This window comes from Lynx rufus, unplaced genomic scaffold, assembly GCF_022079265.1.
Source record: "Lynx rufus isolate CCGP_SWC_20201006 ecotype Redwood Valley unplaced genomic scaffold, mLynRuf1.p SCAF_35, whole genome shotgun sequence".
In the NCBI taxonomy this organism is placed as follows: domain Eukaryota; kingdom Metazoa; phylum Chordata; class Mammalia; order Carnivora; family Felidae; genus Lynx; species Lynx rufus.
This window is the reverse complement of record NW_025814851.1, coordinates 2,623,289-2,640,810: the sequence shown is the minus strand read 5'-3', so window position 1 is coordinate 2,640,810 and position 17,522 is coordinate 2,623,289.

Below are 17,522 nucleotides of genomic sequence, written 5' to 3'. Positions count from 1 at the left end.
GGACGCAGCGAAGGCAGTCCTGAGAGGAAAATACATTGCAATCCAGGCCTATCTCAAGAAACAAGAAAAATCCCAAATACAAAATCTAACAGCACACCTAAAGGAAATAGAAGCAGAACAGCAAAGGCAGCCTAAACCCAGCAGAAGAAGAGAAATAATAAAGATCAGAGCAGAAATAAACAATATAGAATCTAAAAAAACTGTAGAGCAGATCAACGAAACCAAGAGTTGGTTTTTTGAAAAAATAAACAAAATTGACAAACCTCTAGCCAGGCTTCTCAAAAAGAAAAGGGAGATGACCCAAATAGATAAACTCATGAATGAAAATGGAATTATTACAACCAATCCCTCAGAGATACAAACAATTATCAGGGAATACTATGAAAAATTATATGCCAACAAATTGGACAACCTGGAAGAAATGGACAAATTCCTGAACACCCACACTCTTCCAAAACTCAATCAGGAGGAAATAGAAAGCTTGAACAGACCCATAACCAGCGAAGAAATTGAATCGGTTATCAAAAATCTCCCAACAAATAAGAGTCCAGGACCAGATGGCTTCCCAGGGGAGTTCTACCAGACGTTTAAAGCAGAGATAATACCTATCCTTCTCAAGCTATTCCAAGAAATAGAAAGGGAAGGAAAACTTCCAGACTCATTCTATGAAGCCAGTATTACTTTGATTCCTAAACCAGACAGAGACCCAGTAAAAAAAGAGAACTACAGGCCAATATCCCTGATGAATATGGATGCCAAAATTCTCAATAAGATACTAGCAAATCGAATTCAACAGCATATAAAAAGCATTGTTCACCATGATCAAGTGGGATTCATTCCTGGGATGCAGGGCTGGTTCAACATTCGCAAATCAATCAACGTGATACATCACATTAACAAAAAAAAAGAGAAGAACCATATGATCCTGTCAATCGATGCAGAAAAGGCCTTTGACAAAATCCAGCACCCTTTCTTAATAAAAACCCTGCAGAAAGTCGGGATAGAAGGAACATACTTAAAGATCATAAAAGCCATTTATGAAAAGCCCACAGCTAACATCATCCTCAACGGGGAAAAACTGAGAGCTTTTTCCCTGAGATCAGGAACACGACAGGGATGCCCACTCTCACCGTTGTTGTTTAACATAGTGCTGGAAGTGCTAGCATCAGCAATCAGACAACAAAAGGAAATCAAAGGCATCAAAATTGGCAAAGATGAAGTCAAGCTTTCGCTTTTTGCAGATGACATGATATTATACATGGAAAATCCGATAGACTCCACCAAAAGTCTGCTAGAACTGATACATGAATTCAGCAAAGTTGCAGGATACAAAATCAATGTACAGAAATCAGTTGCATTCTTATACACTACCAATGAAGCAACAGAAAGACAAATAAAGAAACTGATCCCATTCACAATTGCACCAAGAAGCATAAAATACCTAGGAATAAATCTAACCAAAGATGTAAAGGATCTGTATGCTGAAAACTATAGAAAGCTTATGAAGGTAATTGAAGAAGATTTAAAGAAATGGAAAGACATTCCCTGCTCATGGATTGGAAAAATAAATATTGTCAAAATGTCAATACTACCCAAAGCTATCTACACATTCAATGCAATCCCAATCAAAATTGCACCAGCATTCTTCTCGAAACTAGAACAAGCAATCCTAAAATTCATATGGAACCACAAAAGGCCCCAAATAGCCAAAGGAATTTTGAAGAAGAAGACCAAAGCAGGAGGCATCACAATCCCAGACTTCAGCCTCTACTACAAAGCTGTCATCATCAAGACAGCATGGTATTGGCACAAAAACAGACACATGGACCAATGGAATAGAATAGAAACCCCAGAACTAGACCCACAAACATATGGCCAACTCATCTTTGACAAAGCAGGAAAGAACATCCAATGGAAAAAAGACAGCCTCTTTAACAAATGGTGCTGGGAGAACTGGACAGCAACATGCAGAAGGTTGAAACTAGACCACTTTCTCACACCATTTACAAAAATAAACTCAAAATGGATAAAGGACCTAAATGTGAGACAGGAAACCATCAGAACCTTAGAGGAGAAAGCAGGAAAAGACCTCTCTGACCTCAGCCGTAGCAATCTCTTACTCGACACATCCCCAAAGGCAAGGGAATTAAAAGCAAAAGTGAATTACTGGGACCTTATGAAGATAAAAAGCTTCTGCACAGCAAAGGAAACAACCAACAAAACTAAAAGGCAACCAACGGAATGGGAAAAGATATTTGCAAATGACATATCGGACAAAGGGCTAGTATCTAAAATCTATAAAGAGCTCACCAAACTCCACACCCGAAAAACAAATAACCCAGTGAAGAAATGGGCAGAAAACATGAATAGACACTTCTCTAAAGAAGACATCCAGATGGCCAACAGGCACATGAAAAGATGTTCAGCGTCGCTCCTTATCAGGGAAATACAAATCAAAACCACACTCAGGTATCACCTCACGCCAGTCAGAGTGGCCAAAATGAACAAATCAGGAGACTATAGATGCTGGAGAGGATGTGGAGAAACGGGAACCCTCTTGCACTGTTGGTGGGAATGCAAATTGGTGCAGCCGCTCTGGAAAGCAGTGTGGAGGTTCCTCAGAAAATTAAAAATAGACCTACCCTATGACCCAGCAATAGCACTGCTAGGAATCTACCCAAGGGATACAGGAGTACTGATGCATAGGGGCACTTGTACCCCAATGTTCATAGCAGCACTCTCAACAATAGCCAAATTATGGAAAGAGCCTAAATGTCCATCAACTGATGAATGGATAAAGAAATTGTGGTTTATATACACAATGGAATACTACGTGGCAATGAGAAAAAATGAAATATGGCCTTTTGTAGCAACGTGGATGGAACTGGAGAGTGTGATGCTAAGTGAAATAAGCCATACAGAGAAAGACAGATACCATATGGTTTCACTCTTATGTGGATCCTGAGAAACTTAACAGGAACCCATGGGGGAGGGGAAGGAAAAAAAAAAAAAAGAGGTTAGAGTGGGAGAGAGCCAAAGCATAAGAGACTGTTAAAAACTGAGAACAAACTGAGGGTTGATGGGGGGTGGGAGGGAGGGGCGGGTGGGTGATGGGTATTGAGGAGGGCACCTTTTGGGATGAGCACTGGGGGTTGTATGGAAACCAATTTGTCAAAAACTTCATATAAAAAAAAAAAGAGTGCTAAAAAAAAAATAAATAAAACTAGAAGTTAATTACAAGGAAAAAAAAAGACTTGAAAAAACAAAACAACATGGACGCTGAAGAGCATGCTACTAAACAATCAACGTGACAATGAAAACAAAGAGGATATTTTTAAAATGACAAATGAAAATGAAAACAGTGGTACAAAATATTTGGAACACAGTATAATAAGTTTTAAGATGGAAATTTATACCAATATGTGCTTAACCTAAAAAAAAAAAAAAAGTCAGGAAAAATCTCAAATAAAACACCTAAACTTACACCTAATGGAACTAGAAAACAGGGAACAAATCCTAAAGGTAGTAGAAGAAGGAAATAATAAAGATTAGAGAGTTGAAATAGGTGAAATAGAGACTAAAAAATCAATAGACAAGATCAACAAAACTATAGGTACTTCCTTGAATAGATAAACAGTATCAATAGACCTTTAGCCATATTTAGCAAGAAAAAAGAGAGAGGACCCAAACAAATAAAGTCAGAAACTAACTAGGATAAATAACAACTGACCCCACAGAAATACAAAGAATTATAAGAGAATATTATTAAAAAAAAAAAAAACAATAGGCCAACAAATTGGACAACCTAGAAGAAATTATAAATTCCTTGAATATACAATCTTCCAACACTGAATTAGGAAGAAATAAAAAAATTGAATGACCATTTACTATTAATGAAACTTAATGGAATCAGTAATCATAATAAAAATCCAAAAAACCTCCCAACAAACAAAAGTTTAGGAACAGATGGCTTCAGATAAATCTAACAAATTTTTAAAGAGCACTTAACACCACTTCTAAAATATATAAGAGAAAATAAAAGAGGAAGAAAATCTTCCAAATTCATTCTATGAGACCAACATTACCATGGTAGCAAAACTAGATAAAGTCATTACAATAAAAGAAAATTACAGGAAAATATCCTTGATGTACATAGATGTAAATATTTTCAACAAAATATTACCAAACCAAATTCAGCACTATATTGAAAGCATTATTCACCACAATCAAGTGGGACTTATTTCAGACATTCAAAAATGGTTTTGTATTCACAAATCAGTCAATGTGATACATCAGATTAAAAGAAGAAAGATAAATGCCATATTGCCATCTCAATATAAACAGAAAAAGTACCACAGTGTCTTGATTACTACAACTTTATAATTCTCCTCTAGGAATTTGATGGTTTCCTATCTCACATTTAGGTCCTACATCCATTTGAAATTAGTTTTGTATATGGTTTAAAAAACTGGTCCAGTTTCATTCTTCTGTGTGTTGCTGTCCAGTTTCCCCAATACCATTTGTTGAAGAAACTGGGTTTTTTTTTCCCATTGGATATTCTTTCTTGCTTTGCCAAAGATTAGTTGACCATATAGTTATGGGTCCATTTCTGGGTTTTCTGTTCCATTGGTCTATGTGTCTGTTACATTACTATACACCAATAATGAAGCATCATTAAAAGAAATTAAGGAATTGAACGCATTTGCAATTGCACCAGAAACAATTAGATACCTTGGAATAAATCTAATCAAAGAGGTAAAAAACCTCTACTCTGAACACTATAGAACACTTATGAAAAAAATTGAAGAGGACACAAAGAAATGGAAAAGTGCTTCATGCTCATAGATTAGAAGAACATTGTTAAAATATCCATACTATCCAAAGCAATATACACATTTAATACAATTCCTATCAAAATACCACTAATATTTTTCATAGAGCTAGAAGAAACAATCCTAAAATTTTTATGGAAACACAAAAGGCCCTGAATAGCCAAAGCAAATCTCAAAAAGAAAAGCAAAGCTGAAGACATCATGATTTCAGACCTCAAGTTATATTACAAAGCTGTAGTGATCAAGACAGTATGGTACTGGAACAAAAGCAGACATGTGGAATATTACTCAGCCATCAAAAATAATGAAATTTTGCCACATGCAATGACGTTGATGGAGCTGTGGTGCATTATGCTACGCAAGTTAACTCACTCAGAGAAAGGGAAATACCATATTATTTCACTCACATGTGGAATTTAAGAAACAAAACAGATGAACACATGGGGGGAAAGAGAGACAAACCAAGAAACAGACTCAAATACAGAGAACAAACAGGGTTACTGGAGGGGAGATGGATGAGGGAGGATGGGATGAATAGGTGATGGGTATTAAGGAGGGCACTTGTGATGAGCACCAGGTGTTGTATGTAAGTGATGAATCAATAAATTCTACACCTGAAATTTATATTACGTTGTATGTTAACTCCCTGGAATTTTTTTTTTTATATATATGAAATTTATTGACAAATTGGTTTCCATACAACCCCCAGTGCTCATCCCAAAAGGTGCCCTCCTCAATACCCATCACCCACCCTCCCCTCCCTCCCACCCCCCATCAACCCTCAGTTTGTTCTCAGTTTTTAACAGTCTCTTATGCTTTGGCTCTCTCCCACTCTAACCTCTTTTTTTTTTTTTTCCTTCCCCTCCCCCATGGGTTCCTGTTAAGTTTCTCAGGATCCACATAAGAGTGAAACCATATGGTATCTGTCTTTCTCTGTATGGCTTATTTCACTTAGCATTACACTCTCCAGTTCCATCCACGTTGCTACAAAAGGCCATATTTCATTTTTTCTCATTGCCACGTAGTATTCCATTGTGTATATATACCACAATTTCTTTATCCATTTATCAGTTGATGGACATTTAGGCTCTTTCCATAATTTGGCTATTGTTGAGAGTGCTGCTATGAACATTGGGGTACAAGTGCCCCTATGCATCAGTACTCCTGTATCCCTTGGATAAATTCCTAGCAGTGCTATTGCTGGGTCATAGGGTAGGTCTATTTTTAATTTTCTGAGGAACCTCCACACTGCTTTCCAGAGCGGCTGCACCAATTTGCATTCCCACCAACAGTGCAAGAGGGTTCCCGTTTCTCCACATCCTCTCCAGCATCTATAGTCTCCTGATTTGTTCATTTTGGCCACTCTGACTGGCGTGAGGTGATACCTGAGTGTGGTTTTGATTTGTATTTCCCTGATAAGGAGCGACGCTGAACATCTTTTCACGTGCCTGTTGGCCATCTGGATGTCTTCTTTAGAGAAGTGTCTATTCATGTTTTCTGCCCATTTCTTCACTGGGTTATTTGTTTTTCGGGTGTGGAGTTTGGTGAGCTCTTTATACATTTTAGATACTAGCCCTTTGTCCGATATGTCATTTGCAAATATCTTTTCCCATTCCGTTGGTTGCCTTTTAGTTTTGTTGGTTGTTTCCTTTGCTGTGCAGAAGCTTTTTATCTTCATAAGGTCCCAGTAATTCACTTTTGCTTTTAATTCCCTTGCCTTTGGGGATGTGTCGAGTAAGAGATTGCTACGGCTGAGGTCAGAGAGGTCTTTTCCTGCTTTCTCCTCTAAGGTTCTGATGGTTTCCTGTCTCACATTTAGGTCCTTTATCCATTTTGAGTTTATTTTTGTAAATGGTGTGAGAAAGTGGTCTAGTTTCAACCTTCTGCATGTTGCTGTCCAGGTCTCCCAGCACCATTTGTTAAAGAGGCTGTCTTTTTTCCATTGGATGTTCTTTCCTGCTTTGTCAAAGATGAGTTGGCCATACGTTTGTGGGTCTAGTTCTGGGGTTTCTATTCTATTCCATTGGTCTGTGTGTCTGTTTTTGTGCCAATACCATGCTGTCTTGATGATGACAGCTTTGTAGTAGAGGCTAAAGTCTGGGATTGTGATGCCTCCTGCTTTGGTCTTCTTCTTCAAAATTCCTTTGGCTATTCGGGGCCTTTTATGGTTCCATATGAATTTTAGGATTGCTTGTTCTAGTTTCGAGAAGAATGCTGGTGCAATTTTGATTGGGATTGCATTGAATGTGTAGATAGCTTTGGGTAGTATTGACATTTTGACAATATTTATTTTTCCAATCCATGAGCAGGGAATGTCTTTCCATTTCTTTACATCTTCTTCAATTACCTTCCTAAGCTTTCTATAGTTTTCAGCATACAGATCCTTTACATCTTTGGTTAGATTTATTCCTAGGTATTTTATGCTTCTTGGTGCAATTGTGAATGGGATCAGTTTCTTTATTTGTCTTTCTGTAGCTTCATTGGTAGTGTATAAGAATGCAACTGATTTCTGTACATTGATTTTGTATCCTGCAACTTTGCTGAATTCATGTATCAGTTCTAGCAGACTTTTGGTGGAGTCTATCGGTTTTCCATGTATAATATCATGTCATCTGCAAAAAGCGAAAGCTTGACTTCATCTTTGCCAATTTTGATGCCTTTGATTTCCTTTTGTTGTCTGATGGCTGATGCTAGAACTTCCAGCACTATGTTAAACAACAGCGGTGAGAGTGGGCATCCCTGTCGTGTTCCTGATCTCAGGGAAAAAGCTCTCAGTTTTTCCCCGTTGAGGATGATGTTAGCTGTGGGCTTTTCATAAATGGCTTTTATGATCTTTAAGTATGTTCCTTCTATCCCGACTTTCTCAAGGGTTTTTATTAAGAAAGGGTGCTGGATTTTGTCAAAGGCCTTTTCTGCATCGATTGACAGGATCATATGGTTCTTCTCTTTTTTTGTTGTTAATGTGATGTATCACGTTGATTGATTTGCGAATGTTGAACCAGCCCTGCATCCCAGGAATGAATCCCACTTGATCATGGTGAATAATTCTTTTTATATGCCGTTCAATTCGATTTGCTAGTATCTTATTGAGAATTTTTGCATCCATATTCATCAGGGATATTGGCCTGTAGTTCTCTTTTTTTACTGGGTCTCTGTCTGGTTTAGGAATCAAAGTAATACTGGCTTCATAGAATGAGTCTGGACGTTTTCCTTCCCTTTCTATTTCTTGGAATAGCTTGAGAAGGATAGGTATTATCTCTGCTTTAAACGTCTGGTAGAACTCCCTTGGGAAGCCATCTGGTCCTGGACTCTTATTTGTTGGGAGATTTTTGATAACCGATTCAATTTCTTCGCTGGTTATGGGTCTGTTCAAGCTTTCTATTTCCTCCTGATTGAGTTTTGGAAGAGTGTGGGTGTTCAGGAATTTGTCCATTTCTTCCAGGTTGTCCAATTTGTTGGCATATAATTTTTCATAGTATTCCCTGATAATTGTTTGTATCTCTGAGGGATTGGTTGTAATAATTCCATTTTCATTCATGATTTTATCTATTTGGGTCATCTCCCTTTTCTTTTTGAGAAGCCTGGCTAGAGGTTTGTCAATTTTGTTTATTTTTTCAAAAAACCAACTCTTGGTTTCGTTGATCTGCTCTACAGTTTTTTTAGATTCTATATTGTTTATTTCTGCTCTGATCTTTATTATTTCTCTTCTCCTGCTGGGTTTAGGCTGCCTTTGCTGTTCTGCTTCTATTTCCTTTAGGTGTGCTGTTAGATTTTGTATTTGGGATTTTTCTTGTTTCTTGAGATAGGCCTGGATTGCAATGTATTTTCCTCTCAGGACTGCCTTCACTGCGTCCCAAAGCGTTTGGACTGTTGTATTTTCATTTTCGTTTGTTTCCATATATTTTTTGATTTCTTCTCTAATTGCCTGGTTGACCCACTCATTCGTTAGTAGGGTGTTCTTTAACCTCCATGCTTTTGGAGGCTTTCCAGACTTTTTCCTGTGGTTGATTTCAAGCTTCACAGCATTGTGGTCTGAAAGTATGCATGGTATAATTTCAATTCTTGTAAACTTATGAAGGGCTGTTTTGTGACCCAGTATATGATCTATCTTGGAGAATGTTCCATGTGCACTCGAGAAGAAAGTATATTCTGTTGCTTTGGGATGCAGAGTTCTAAATAGATCTGTCAAGTCCATCTGATCCAATGTCTCACTCAGGGCCCTTGTTTCTTTATTGACCGTGTGTCTAGATGATCTATCCATTTGTGTAAGTGGGGTGTTAAAGTCCCCTGCAATTACCACCTTCTTATCAATAAGGTTGCTTCTGTTTATGAGTAATTGTTTTATATATTTGGGGGCTCCGGTATTCGGCGCATAGACATTTATCACTGTTAGCTCTTCCTGATGGATAGACCCTGTAACTATTATATAATGTCCTTCTTCATCTCTTGTTACAGCCTTTAATTTAAAGTCTAGTTTGTCTGATATAAGTATGGCTACTCCAGCTTTCTTTTGGCTTCCAGTAGCATGATAAATAGTTCTCCATCCCCTCACTCTCAATCTAAAGGTGTCCTCAGGTCTAAAATGAGTCTCTTGTAGACAGCAAATAGATGGGTCTTGTTTTTTTATCCATTCTGATACCCTATGTCTTTTGGTTGGCACATTTAATCCATTTCCATTCAGTGTTATTATAGAAAGATACGGGTTTAGAGTCATTGTGATGTCTGTATGTTTTATGCTTGTAGTGATGTCTCTGGTACTTTGTCTCACAGGGTCCCCCTTAGGATCTCTTGTAGGGATGGTTTAGTGGTGACAAATTCCTTCAGTTTTTGTTTGTTTGGGAAGACCTTTATCTCTCCTTCTATTCTAAATGACAGACTTGCTGGATAAAGGATTCTCGGCTGCTTATTTTTTCTGTCTAGCACACTGAAAATCTCGTGACAATTCTTTCTGGCCTGCCAAGTTTCAAAAGAGAGATCAGTCACGAGTCTTATAGGTCTCCCTTTATATGTGAGGGCACGTTTACCCCTTGCTGCTTTCAGAATTTTCTCTTTATCCTTGTATTTTGCCAGTTTCACTATGCTATGTCGTGCAGAAGATCGATTCAAGTTACGTCTGAAGGGAGTTCTCTGTGCCTCTTGGATTTCAATGCCTTTTTCCTTCCCCAGTTCAGGGAAGTTCTCAGCTATAATTTCTTCAAGTACCCCTTCAGCACCTTTCCCTCTCTCTTCCTCCTCTGGGATACCAATTATGCGTATATTATTTCTTTTTAGTGTATCACTTAGTTCTCTAATTTTCCCCTCATACTCCTGGATTTTTTTATCTCTCTTTTTCTCAGCTTCCTCTTTTTCCATAACTTTATCTTCTAGTTCACCTATTCTCTCCTCTGCCTCTTCCATCCGAGCCGTGGTGGTTTGCATTTTGTTTTGCATTTCCTTTAAAGCGTTTTTCAGCTCCTCGTGACTGTTCCTTAGTCCCTTGATCTCTGTAGCAAGAGATTCTCTGCTGTCCTGTATACTGTTTTCCAGCCCAGCGATTAATTTTATGACTATTATTCTAAATTCACTTTCTGTTATATTATTTAAATCCTTTTTGATCAGCTCATTAGCTGTTGTCATTTCCTGGAGATTCTTCTGAGGGGAATTCTTCCGCTTGGTCATTTTGGATAGTCCCTGGTGTGGTGAGGACCTGCAGGGCACTTCCCCTGTGCTGTGGTGTATAACTGGAGTTGGTGGGCGGGGCTGCAGTCAGTCCTGATGTCTGCCCCCAGCCCACTGCTGGGGCCACAGTCAGACTGGTGTGTGCCTTCTCTTCCCCTCTCCTAGGGGCGGGATTCCCTGTGGGGTGGTGTGGCCCGTCTGGGCTACTTGCACACTGCCAGGCTTGTGGTGCTGGGGATCTGGCGTATTAGCTGGGGTGGGTAGGCAAGGTGCACGGCGGCAGGGGAGGGCAGGCTTAGCTCGCTTCTCCTTAGGTGATCCACTTCAGGAGGGGCCCTGTGGCAGCCGGAGGGAGTCAGATCCGCTGCCGGAGGTTTGGTTCCGCAGAAGCACAGAGTTGGGTGTTCGCGCGGAGCGAGCAATTTCCCTGGCCGGAACCGGTTCCCTTTGGGATTTTGGCTGGGGGATGGGCGGGGGAGATGGCGCTGGCGAGCGCCTTTGTTCCCCTCCAAACTGAGCTCTGTCGTCCGGGGGCTCCGCAGCTCACCCTCCCTTTGTCCTCCAGCCTTCCCGCTTTCCGAGCAGAGCTGTGAACTTATGACCTCCCAGACGCTAAGTCGCGCTTGCTGTTAGAACACAGTCCGTCAGGCCCCTCCGCTTTTGCAAGCCGGACTCGGGGGCTCTGCTTGGCTGGCGAGCCGCCCTTCCACCCCGGCTCCCTCCCGCCAGTCCGTGGAGCGGGCACCACCTCGCCGCCCTTCCTACTCTCTTCCGTGCGCCTCTCGTCTGCACTTGGGTCCGGTGACTCCGTTCTGCTAATCCTCTGGCGGTTTTCTGGGTTATTTAGGCAGGTGTAGGTGGAATCTAAGTGATCAGCAGGACGCGCGGTGAGCCCAGCGTCCTCCTACGCCGCCATCTTCCTGTCCAGTCAACTCCCTGGAATTTAAATAAAAACTTGAAAAACAACAGGAATAAAATATTGGAAGAGCCAATTATATGAAATAACTACAAATTATGTTTTGCTAAATTAAAGAAGCAAATAATAAAAGTCTAAATACAGTATCATTCCACTTTTACAAATTTTTGGAAAGGACAATTTTATAAAGATGGAAAGCAGATCAGTGTTGTAAGTGGTGTGGGATGAAAGGAGGGTATGACTACAAAGATGCAGCATAAAGGAATTTGTTGGGTGATAGAATTTTCCTGTGTTCTGATTTTAGTGATGGACACATGAAACTTTGCATATGTTAAAACTCAAATAATAGGACACAACCCCTCCAAAATAAATTGAATTATTTTTAATTAAGAATTTTAAAACATTTAAGGAATATGATTATGAAATTAAAATATTTGTAGTCTAAACATTGATTTATGCTTTTGTGTGAAGAGTATGTCTTTTAAAAAATAAAGTTATATATTGTGATGTCATATTTTTTCAAGTTTTTTTATTTAAGTTCCAGTTAGTTAACATACAGTGTAACATTAGTATGAGGTGTAGAATATAGTGACTCATCACTTACCTAAAACAACCAGTGCTTACCACAAGAAGAGCCCTTCTTAATACCCATCACCTATTTAATTCATTCCCCTGCTCACCTCTCCTCCAGTAACTGTCACTTTGTTCTCTATAGTTGTCTGTTTTTTGGTTTGCCCCTTTTTACTTCTATGTTCATCTGTTTTGTTTCTTAAATTCCACATATGAGTGAAATTACATGCTATTTGTATTTCTCTGACTTATTTTGTTTAGCATAATACTCTAGCACTCCATCCACATTGTTGCAAATGGCAAGATTTCATTTTTTTATGGGTAAGTAATATTACATTGTATATACCACAACTTCTTTATCCATTCATCAGTTGATGGGCATTTGGGCTCTTTCCATAAGTTGGCTGTTGTTAATAATGCTGTTCTAAACACCAGGGGGCATGTGTCCCTTCAAATCAGTATTTTTGTATCCTTTGAATAAATACCTAGTAGTGTAACAGGTAGATATTAGGGGAGTTCTATTTTTAACTTTTTGAGGAACTTTCATACTGCTTTCCAAAGTGGCTGCACCAGTTTGCATTCCCACCAATAGTTTAAGATGGTTCTCCTTTCTCCTCATCCTAGTCAAAACCTATTGTTTCCTGTGTTGTTAATTATAGTCATTCTGACAGGTATAAGGTCATATCTCATTGTAGTTATGATTTATATGATGTTGAGCGTATTTTCATGTGTCGGTTAGCCATCTGTATGTCTTCTTTGGGAAAATACTTATTCATGTCTTCTGCCCATTTCTAAACTGGATTATTTGTGTTTTGGTTGTTGAGATTTATAAGTTCTCTCTCTCTCTCTCTCTCTCTCTTTCTCTCTCTCTCTCTCTATATATAGAATACATAAAAATATATAAATATATATAAATTTTTATATATATATATATATAATATATATATAATATATATAAAATTTATTGTCAAATTGGTTTCCATACAACACCCAGTGCTCATCCCAACAAGTGTCCTCCTCCATACCCATCACCCACTTTCCTCTCTCCCCCACCCCCCATAAACCCTCAGTTTGTTCTCAGTCCTTAAGAGTCTCTTATGATTTGCCTCCCTCCCTCTCTGTAACTTTTTTTCTCCTTCCCCTCTCCCATGGTCTTCTGTTAAGTTTCTCAAGATCCACATATGAGTGAAAACATATGGTATTTCTTTCTCTGCCTGAATTATTTCACTTAGCATAATACCCTCCAGTTGCATCCACTTTGCTGCAAATGGCCAGATTTCATTCTTTCTCATTACCAAGTAGTATTCCATTGTATATATAAACTGCATTTTTTTCCAATATATGAAATTTATTGTCAAATTGGTTTCCATACAACACCCAGTGCTCATCCCAAAAGGTGCCCTCCTCAATACCCATCACCCACCCTCCCCTCCCTCCCACCCCCCATCAACCCTCAGTTTGTTCTCAGTTTTTAACAGTCTCTTATGCTTTGGCTCTCTCCCACTCTAACCTCTTTTTTTCTTTTTTTTTTCCTTCCCCTCCCCCATAAAGGACCTGAATGTGAGACAGGAAACCATCAAAACCCTAGAGGAGAAAGCAGGAAAAGACCTCTCTGACCTCAGCCATAGCAATTTCTTACTTGACACATCCCCAAAGGCAAGGGAATTAAAAGCAAAAATGAATTACTGGGACCTTATGAAGATAAAAAGCTTCTGCACAGCAAAGGAAACAACCAACAAAACTAAAAGGCAACCAACGGAATGGGAAAAGATATTTGCAAATGACATATCGGACAAAGGGCTAGTATCCAAAATCTATAAAGAGCTCACCAAACTCCACACCCGAAAAACAAATAACCCAGTGAAGAAATGGGCAGAAAACATGAATAGACACTTCTCTAAAGAAGACATCCGGATGGCCAACAGGCACATGAAAAGATGCTCAACGTCGCTTCTTATCAGGGAAATACAAATCAAAACCACACTCAGATATAAACTGCATCTTTATCCATTCATCAGTTGATGGACATGTATGCTCTTTCCATAATGGCTATACTAACCGTTTATTAGATATTTCGTTTGCAAATATTTTCTTCCATTCCACAGGTTGCCTTTTAGTTTTGTTGATTGTTTACTTCATGATGCAGAGATTTTTTTTTTTATCTTGACAAAGTCCCAATAGTTCATTTTTTTTGTTTCCCTTGTCTCAGATGTATTCAGTAAAAAGTTGTTAAGGTCTATGTCAAAGAGGTTACTGCCTGTTTTCTTCTGTAGGATTTTGATGGTTTCCTGTCTCACATTTAGGTCTTTCATCCACATTGAATTTATTTTTCTGTATGGTGTAAGAATGTGGTCCAGTTTCCTTCTTCTGCATGTTGCCTTCCAGTTTTCCCAATGCCATTTGTTGAAGAGACTGTCTTTTTTTTCCCATTTTGTGCTTTGTCAGAGATTAGTTGACTATATAGCTTTGGGTTCATTAATGGGTTTCCTATTCTGTTCCATTGATCTATGTGTCTGTTTTTATACCAGCGCCATACTGTCTTAGTCACTAAAGCTCTATTACAGAGCTTTAGTTCTGAATTCCAGAACTGTGATGCATCCACCTTTTCTGTTTCAAGTTTTCCTTGGCTATTCAGATGTTTTGTGATTCAATAGAAAATTGAGAGTTGCTTGTTATAGTTCTGTGAAAAATGCTTGTGGTATTTTGATAGGAATTGCACTGAATTGTGGGGAAATAGGCTCTACTTACATAAATGGGTTAGAAAAAGCTTAGGATGAAAAGCCACCACCAAGGGGTGAAAGCACCCAAGGTTAGCTAGCGAGATATTGTAATGGTATCATGAGTAACTTGTTATATCACCTGCAGGAAATTACTTTCCAGCTGGTGTCAATGTGCCTTGATCACAAACACCACTTGCCCCCATACTCTTTGCTTCTTACACATGCAAGTTAATGAATACTATGTGATAGTTTTCTTCATGTTCACCATGTGTGTAAGATCTTGAGAGCTCAATAGATAAGGAGAGGAAACCCCTGTTCAGGGCTCTTGTCTCCTCCTGGACATTAGCCTCTCTCATATTCAATTCTGCATCCACTCTCTTGCTGGACAACAGAGAACTCCAGACTCATAGTCTGCGACAGATGGTGACCTCGATGAGATAGAAGACAACATGAAGCCTATGTGACTAGAAAAAAAGCCGACATGTCAGATGGTGACATGATTAGAACACAAGTCAACGTGATAGAAGGCAGCATGATTAGAAGAAAAGCCAACATGACTAAGAAGTCAACGTGACAGAAGGGTGTGATCAGAAGCTGACGTGGGTAAGAAGTCAATGTGGTTAAGAAGCCGACATAACTCAAGGACTGCAAAACACCGCAGAATGATCAGCGCTCTAAAAAAGAAAAAGGGCACTGGAATACAATCTCTTCCAATGAGGGAAGAGGAAAGCAAAACTATATTAGGATTTGCTGCTGTGGAACTTTTGAGATAATCGTTATGGGAGACTCCCTATCTTTAGAACAGAAACAATACATTCATATAGCACTCCTTAAATTATTAATGATTATCCAGCAACACTGCCCTTGGTTTTCCAAGAAAGTAACCTTTGACCTAGACATTTGGGAATTAATAGCTAAAACACTAAAGACACGCCATATGGAAGGTGCTAATGTTCTGCGTGAGGTTATATTTACATGGTCTATTGTCCCTACAACCATTCTCCCCCTGAGTGTGGATGATGCTTGTGAAGATATAGTCCTACCCAAAGTAAAAAAAAAAATTCCAAGGAATCTAAGCATCCTTATTGTCAGCCAGCCCCTTCAGCACCCCTGTATCCAGAGAACGCCAACTCCCTTCTTTGTCATTGGGAAGAATCTAACCTTTTAAAGGAACAAAAGATTCCTTCTGACAACATCCTTAACCCGATGCTACAACATATTAAGTGTACCCTTATGGCGTTTACAGATGCCTCAGGGAAACCTCACAAGGCTTCTGCACTTTGGAAAACTAGAAAAAACTGGGAACATATATTATACACTAGACCGAGCTCTAACCAACATTCAGAACTGCAAGCTATATTATTAGCTATAGAAAACTTTTCCCAACCCTTAAATATTGTCTCTGAGATGTCAAGGAGCAAAGACCACCCACTTCAGACTTCCCCACCAGGTTTCAGGTGAAAATGAACCATGGGGAACAAATTGTCTTAAGTGGACCCAAGTAAAACATATTCAGTGTTTAAGCTAATTTAAGTGTGTTGGCTTGAGATAGACCTATCAACATTAAATTTAAAAACTGTATTCTACCTCGGTTTGCTGAAGGTCAAATAAGCTCATGTTATCTCTGTTCCAACTTCTTAGCAAAAGGATGACTTAAAGCAATGGTTAACTTTGTTTATCTCATAGTTGTCATGGGTAATTTTTAAGATAGCTTTCAAAGGCTTTAGTAACCTAAAAAGGTTTGCTTGTATAATAAATTGGGATTGAATTTGTTGGACATCTCAGTCTTTTCTAAATAGGATGGGATATAAAGCATGGATTACTAAGCAAGGTTTATCTGCTTTTGGCTTCTTATTGCAGAGAAACTAAGGATATTTGGGTCGATGGTAAACATGCTTTGTGCTTTATAACTTTCTGAGGTTTCTTTTCTTAAGCAAATTTCCCAAGATTTAAATTGTAAATGAAGTCTTTTTGAACAATTAGGCTTCTTTGGTATGTTAAGTTACTCTGGAACACTGTCCAACAAATAATAAGCCTTAGGTTACATTTGAGTAAATGTTATAACTATTCTAGAGATTATATGCAATTCTTAGTTTTAATATTTTTTCGTATAAGGTCATCACTTGATATTCTGATTATTGAAGTGTTATGTGCCACAGAAATAACTGAATTTCCTTGTCAATTGCATTAGCTCTTTTAATCATGCCCACTTTTGAGTCTTTTTTGTCATAGTTTTGTGACTCTTGTTGGAAGACTTTTTCACCTCTATAACTTGTAGTAGACAGATGATCCTCTCTACTCAAGGAGGCTCTGTTTCCCCTGAACTCTGTCTTTCTCTTTTGTAACTCCCCTATACCTACCCCAACTAAGCAATGGTGAGCCATAGGTAGGAACATCTCTACACTCCTATTCAGCAGGAAGAAATTATAGAAGAGAAGACCATCCACCCTCAGCAACCTTAAAGATTTTAAGGGTAAAAATTGTTCAGGGGAAATGATGTGGGAAACAACGGCAGAAGGAAATGGCAGATAAAATTAAATTTCTTTATAATCCACAATGCCAAGCAATTGTAGAATGAGCACATGATAAATTTAAAAATATGTTAATTTTCTGGGTTATTTAGGCAGGTGTAGGTGGAATCTAAGTGGAACTGGAGAGTGTGATGCTAAGTGAAATAAGCCATACAGAGAAAGACAGATACCATATGGTTTCACTCTTATGTGGATCCTGAGAAACTTAACAGGAACCCATGGGGGAGGGGAAGGAAAAAAAAAAAAAAAAAAAAGGACGTTAGAGTGGGAGAGAGCCAAAGCATAAGAGACTGTT